The 6,000-nt window shown below is 42.4% G+C and overlaps 1 long non-coding RNA gene across 1 annotated transcript in view; it reads left to right on the top strand.

Moving 5' to 3' along the window:
• Positions 1-23: 23 nt before the first annotated feature.
• Positions 24-6,000, top strand: part of LOC149434227 (uncharacterized) — a 31,424-nt gene continuing 25,447 nt past the window's right edge. Inside the window, exon 1 of the long non-coding RNA XR_016308791.1 lies at positions 24-492. This is a non-coding gene — a long non-coding RNA (uncharacterized LOC149434227). The remainder of the gene's footprint in view (positions 493-6,000) is intronic.

The following is a 6,000-nucleotide window of genomic DNA, read 5'->3' as shown; positions in this document are numbered from 1 at the left end:
AGTCAGAGCCGGGATTGCTGAGAGGAGGACGCAGACTGGAGAGCGGGAGGAGGCGGAGTCCGGAGGAGGAGCGGCACACCCCCGACCATTACCTTCTATCCAATACATGTAAATATTGTGCCACAGAGTCACCGCCAATCACCGGATGTCCGGGAACGGGTAACGCTACACCCCGAGAACTCACTGAACAGGGGCGGAGTCCACTAACAGGCACACCCACTTGTTGCCATGGTGACAGACGCTGTCCTTTATTTCTCCCCCAGAACAGATCCTTCCTCACCAATGGACGGGAGTTCTGTTTGGGAAGTTTGCTGGTCATGTGTGCCGTCCAATCACATCTCTCCCATCTCCGATGACGAGCCCCCTATAAGTACTACAAGTCCCAGCATGCCCACCTCCCTCCCAATGTCCGTATACAGCGCCGTCCTCTGAGAGCCGGGCTGAGGGGAGGACGGAGAGCCAGAGTTGCCTGAGCCAGGAGCGGGGAGCCCGGTAAGAAATCCCCTTCTATCTCCTATTATTCTTCTGTCTGTGATTGGGGGGATTTTATTATTGTCTGTTATTAGCGATTCTGTCTACTGCTAATATTTGATTATTGTTTATATCTATTATTCTTCATTATATGTAATACTATTCTATTTATTGTTTATTAATATTGATTATAGCAATAACTGCTATTTATATAATAAATAAAACAACAATATAGATTTAAACAAGAAATAGAGATTAAACAATACATAAAATAATACGATATAAATAGTAATAATAATATTGATTATACTTATGATTATTTTATTATTATCTAATATTAATATCATTGATGAGATCTGGTATTGTTATTTTATTATTGATTTATTGTATTTTTATTATTTATTATTGACTATTTATATCTTTTTTTTAAATTATAAAGCATAAAAATAAGTTAACAATAGTACATATAGACATAATCAATATCTAGCTTATTGATCAATATTTATTGCATTATCTATTTTATTAATTATCAATTATTATTGATTATATCTGCTATTATTATTATTATTGACTTTTGTATTATCTTTTATTATTATTGATTATATCTATTAATATAGTACTGATTACAGTTAAATTACTATTATATCTATCTGTTCTTTATTGTCTTAGTTTATTGATTATATCTGTTGTTAATATGGTATTATTAATATTGTTCATTATTGATTATCTTTTATTGTTTTATTTATTTTTAGATTTTTTTTTTGTATTTTACCTATAATTTTTATTGATGCAGTAAACCGCTTGCCGCCCTGCCACTGTATATATATACGTGTGCAGGGCGGCACTCAGGCACAAAACCACGTTTTAAAACGGGTTCTGCGCTCCCTACGTTTTCACCGGCAGGGGGCGCGCGCGCATGCTCCCGCCGACCCGCGGGTGACACCATTCGATCCCGGAGGGATCAATCATTAGATTTCAGCCAGTTATGTCTGGCTGAAATCAGATGATCGGTCCCTGTCCTATCCTGTCCTGTGTTGAAGTTTACACAGGACAGGATATGATGTCATTCTTCTCTGCCTGGGCACATTCGTCCCAGACAGAGAAGAAGACACAGTAAAAGTGAGTAAAACAGCACATACCCACAGTCAGAACACACCTAGGTCACATTTAACCCCCTGATCGCCCCCCCCCCCCAGTTAACCCCTTCACTGCCCTATCACTAGTGTCACTGATCAATGAACCGATTTTTACTGATCACTGTATCAGTGTCGCTGGTGACTTCCGATAGTGTTAGCGCCCCTCCCAGGTAGCGCCAGTTTGCCCGCCACTACACCAGTGATCCTGTTTAACCCCTTAATCCCCCCCCCCCCAGTTAACCCCTTCACTGCCCTGTCACCAGTGTCCTTGATTACAGTGAACAGATTTTTACTGATCACTGTATTAGTGTCACTGGCGACTTCCGATATTGTTTGCGCCCCTCCCATATAGCGCCAGTTTGCCCGCTAATGCACAGGATTTTTTTTTTACCAAAAACATGTAGCAGAATACATTTTGGTTTATATTTATGACTAACTGAGTTTACGATATATTTTTTATAGCTGAAAGTAGAAAATATAGTTTTTTTTTCAAAATTTTTGTGTTTTTTTTTTGTTTATAGCGCAAAAAATAAAAAGCGCACAGGTGATAAAATACCACCAAAAGAAAGCTCTATTTGTGTGAAAAAAAGGACGTAAATTTAGTTTGGGTACAGCATTGCATGACCGCGCAATTATCATTTGAATTAGTGTAGTGCCAAACAGCAAAAAAAGGCCTGGTCATTAAGGGGGGTAAATCCTCAGGATCTCAAGTGGTTAATATTTTATGTATTATCTATTATTTGATTGCTTGTTATATCTATTATGGATCTCTCATGGATGTCACATATGGAGTAGCTGCTGTGTCCCAACTGACATCAATTGGACTGCCTGCATGGGGATGCATGGAACATCTGTGCATCCCCAAGCAGGTTAAAACAGCTTCTCATGGGTATTTGCTGTGGGATGCCCCATGTGAATATGGCCATTTTTTTTGTGTTGCAATTAGGGTCAAATTTATTTATTTATTTATTTTTTAGGCTAGCTGGTAAGCGTGCTGGGAAATTTCAGTTTGCTTATATTGTGCAATGCCCTCCCATGTGCACCTTACTTCAAAAGCTAGTTATTAATTGAGGTGGTTAAAATGCCTGTATAGCTTGTTCGCTGGATTTGGTGTGGGGGGACACCTTTAACCCTTTCACTGCCAGGTCTGTGGATGGGGGCGTCTGTATATCTGACAAGTATACCAGTATGGCCGGGAAAGACTGTAATGCAGTGCGATCTGGACTGGATTCCATTTAGTGGAGCACAGGGGAAATATCAGATGTTACATGAAAGAGTATGTGTCACCAGAAAAATCACCACATTAGGGGACGTTTTGTCCACTGTGAAAAAAAAAAAGTAAAAAAAAAAGTTTTCAATTGTAAAAAATGTAAATTTACACCCAAGCATCCCCCCCCCCCACATGCAAAGTCAGGGGTGCCTACGCATAAAACGTTGATTGTGCTACACGTTACGTATCCCGGCCCACGCCGGGAGTGAGAGCAATCATTCTAACACCAGACTCTGACGAATGCGGCGTCAGACCCCTGACCTCCTCACCAAACTCAAGACAGAAGGACTTGCCAATCTAAAACCGCGATGTCACGTGCGTAACAATGCCAAGCCCAGCTGCACTCTGCACAACAATTTTCCAGCTAATTGGACCACAATCTGTGTACCGGCAGCCTGGGAGCGATTGTTACTGGGTCAAGTTAATTACGCAGTTAACCCTTCACACTGCCACCACCTCCTTTTTGTACAGAGAATGAGGAAACTCGATGATATCAGCTATAACACTATAATGGTTGAGATAATCGTCTGTATAAGACGGTCACCGCAGGCCGGTTATACAGAGGGTCAAACAAACAGAGTAGCGCTCTTTTTAGAGGCAGGAATTTGTAAATTGCAATAAAGAGCTATACAAACAGTTCAACGCTTTCAGAAGGAAAGATTTATTACTAAAAGGTCAAAAGGGTGCAATAAAAATATTTAGAGAAAAGATGTAACTAATATATATACAAAAATATACAGAGAACAACAGCACAGCAAAGGGATAACAGAGAGAAGTTAGAGGGTTAAAGTACTTGCCAAAGTCCTGGGTTAGCAGATCAAGTTTCAGAGCGATAGTGCATGGGTCTCCCCAGGTGGTTCTGATGTTAAAAGGGAGAATTCTTCAACTTCCTTTCTTAGGATTGACAGCCCATTTTGTTGTTCCCTAGCAAGGGGTGTCTCTGAAGTCAAGGACCAATACCTCGTTTACGGAGGGAAGGTCTGGGCGTAGACCTAAACTAGAGCCAAAATCTCTTATAGTTCAAATTTTGGCTCATAACTTTCTCTATGCAGAAGTGACATTCCACCCGCGGGTAAATTATTATGCAGACACATCTGAGGAGCGGGTAGATATGAAATATGAAATACATATTTGAAGGGTTCCAGAGATGTAGTTTTCTGCTTCCCTAGGTATTCCAGACAGGGAGTGTGACCTATCAAACTGTTTGTCTCCTCTGAAGATATGCCTGGTTTTTATGTAGGTCAGGTCCATAAATATTGGGACATCGACACAATTCTAACATTTGTGGCTCTATACACCACCACAATGGATTTGAAATGAAACGAACAAGAGGTGCTTTAACTGCAGACTGTCAGCTTTATTTAAGGGTATTTACATCCAAATCAGGTGAACGGTGTAGGAATTACAACAGTTTGCATTGTCTTGGAAATTTGTTTTCAACAAATTTTTCCTTACCGTGAGTAGCTCTTTTGAGATGTGGGGAAAAATGGAGCTCCCGTGACCCAGGAAAAATCAGATGATACTCTCAGGTTGGAGGTTGAATTCACTCTGTCTCTGGCTCTAACCCCAGACTCTTGTTTTATTAAAAGCACACACACGCCCCCCCACACGGGGGGTCAGGTCAATCCCCTCCCACAGAACAATGTATAGGGGGTGTCCAAACACGAGAATGTCCATCCTGCTTGGAGTGTAGTATTTCCTCTTATCTATACTGAAAACCAGTTAAACCAGTCCTCCCCTCCCCCATAAGCTCTCTGGAGAGCAAGTTTCCCATCCTTTACATGCTATCAGCTCCTAGTAGTATGTTCACTCTCTGTACAAGCATCCCCTAGATTAAACCGTGTCAGTCTGTATCTGAATGGGCCCTATACGATCTTTATTAAAACACATCCATCCAGATACAGTTCAGGTCGGTAGTGGCTTGTAAGATATACATGAGCCTACACGCGGTGTTCGCACTGCCCGGCGCCTGGCCATACGAAGTCCATGTGGTACTATGCTGCTGATATGTGGATACAGGCCCGCGGCATTCGCATCGAATGCCGTGGTGGCATACACGCCAGTCTATAAGCGCAGATCTGCCATCTCATCCATTACCGAGCTGAGTACTGTAATATATACATTGTAAATGCGCATGGCCTAATTGCAGCTGTTAGGAATGGACTGGCCAGCAATGGTGGGACTCACCTGCCTTTTGATCTGCAGTACCAGGGCTGGCCAGCGGGTGCTCCCAGCAATCAGAGACTCAACCTTTCAGCCAGCTAACACCTGGAACTGATGATACTGGTGTATTTAAGGGATGGCCAGACTTGCAGACTCTGCCTTGGTGTTGTGTTTGTCCTGGGCCCTGTATCTGTCCTGCATCCTGTTTCTGTTCCTTTGCTGACTTCTCCTGCTCTGATCCTGGCTTGTGACCCTGACCATCCCTCTGTCTGACCCTCTGTACTACGCTGCTTGCTACCTGTTCTGATCCCTGGCTTGTGACCCGGACCATCCCTCTGCCTGACCCTCTGTACTACGCTGCTTGCTACCTGCTGAACCTGGCCTGTGACCCCGACCATTCTCCGCTTGCTCCCCCTGTACCTACCTGCCCAATTGATATTGACCCGGCCTGCCTGACGACGCTTGCTTGTATATACTGTTATCTGTGGGTGGTTTGGTTTGGTTTGTTTGCACCGTATTATGTTTTAGTATTGCACTGCGTTTATGTTTGTACTGTTAGTGTTAATAAATTATATTGTTTATAACATATCTGAGGTCTGCGTTTCCCTGCTTCAGTCACACACCTCTGGTCATACCTGGGAGCCCTGACAGCAGCCTTCAGAGCTTTAATTAAGCCACACAAGAGACATATGAATAACACTAATATATGACACATTTAAAGTTCAACCTGTAATACAAAATTTCCATGACAGCACATGTGCCTCCCACTTGTTAAGGGACCAAAAGTAATTTGACAGAATAATAATTATAAATCAAACTTTCACTTTTTAATACTTGGTTACAAATCCTTTGCAGTCAATTACAGCCTGAAGTCTGGAATGCATAGACATCACCAGACGCTGGGTTTCATCCCTGGTGATGCTCTGCCAGGCCTCTACTGCAACTGTCTTCAGTTCCTGC

Source organism: Staurois parvus, unplaced genomic scaffold (genome assembly GCF_062004578.1).
Source record: "Staurois parvus isolate SC_StPar_1 unplaced genomic scaffold, SC_StPar_1.0 ptg001804l, whole genome shotgun sequence".
NCBI classification, from domain to species: domain Eukaryota; kingdom Metazoa; phylum Chordata; class Amphibia; order Anura; family Ranidae; genus Staurois; species Staurois parvus.
Note: the sequence above shows the minus strand (reverse complement) of the source record. Positions and strands in the feature narration are given on the sequence as shown.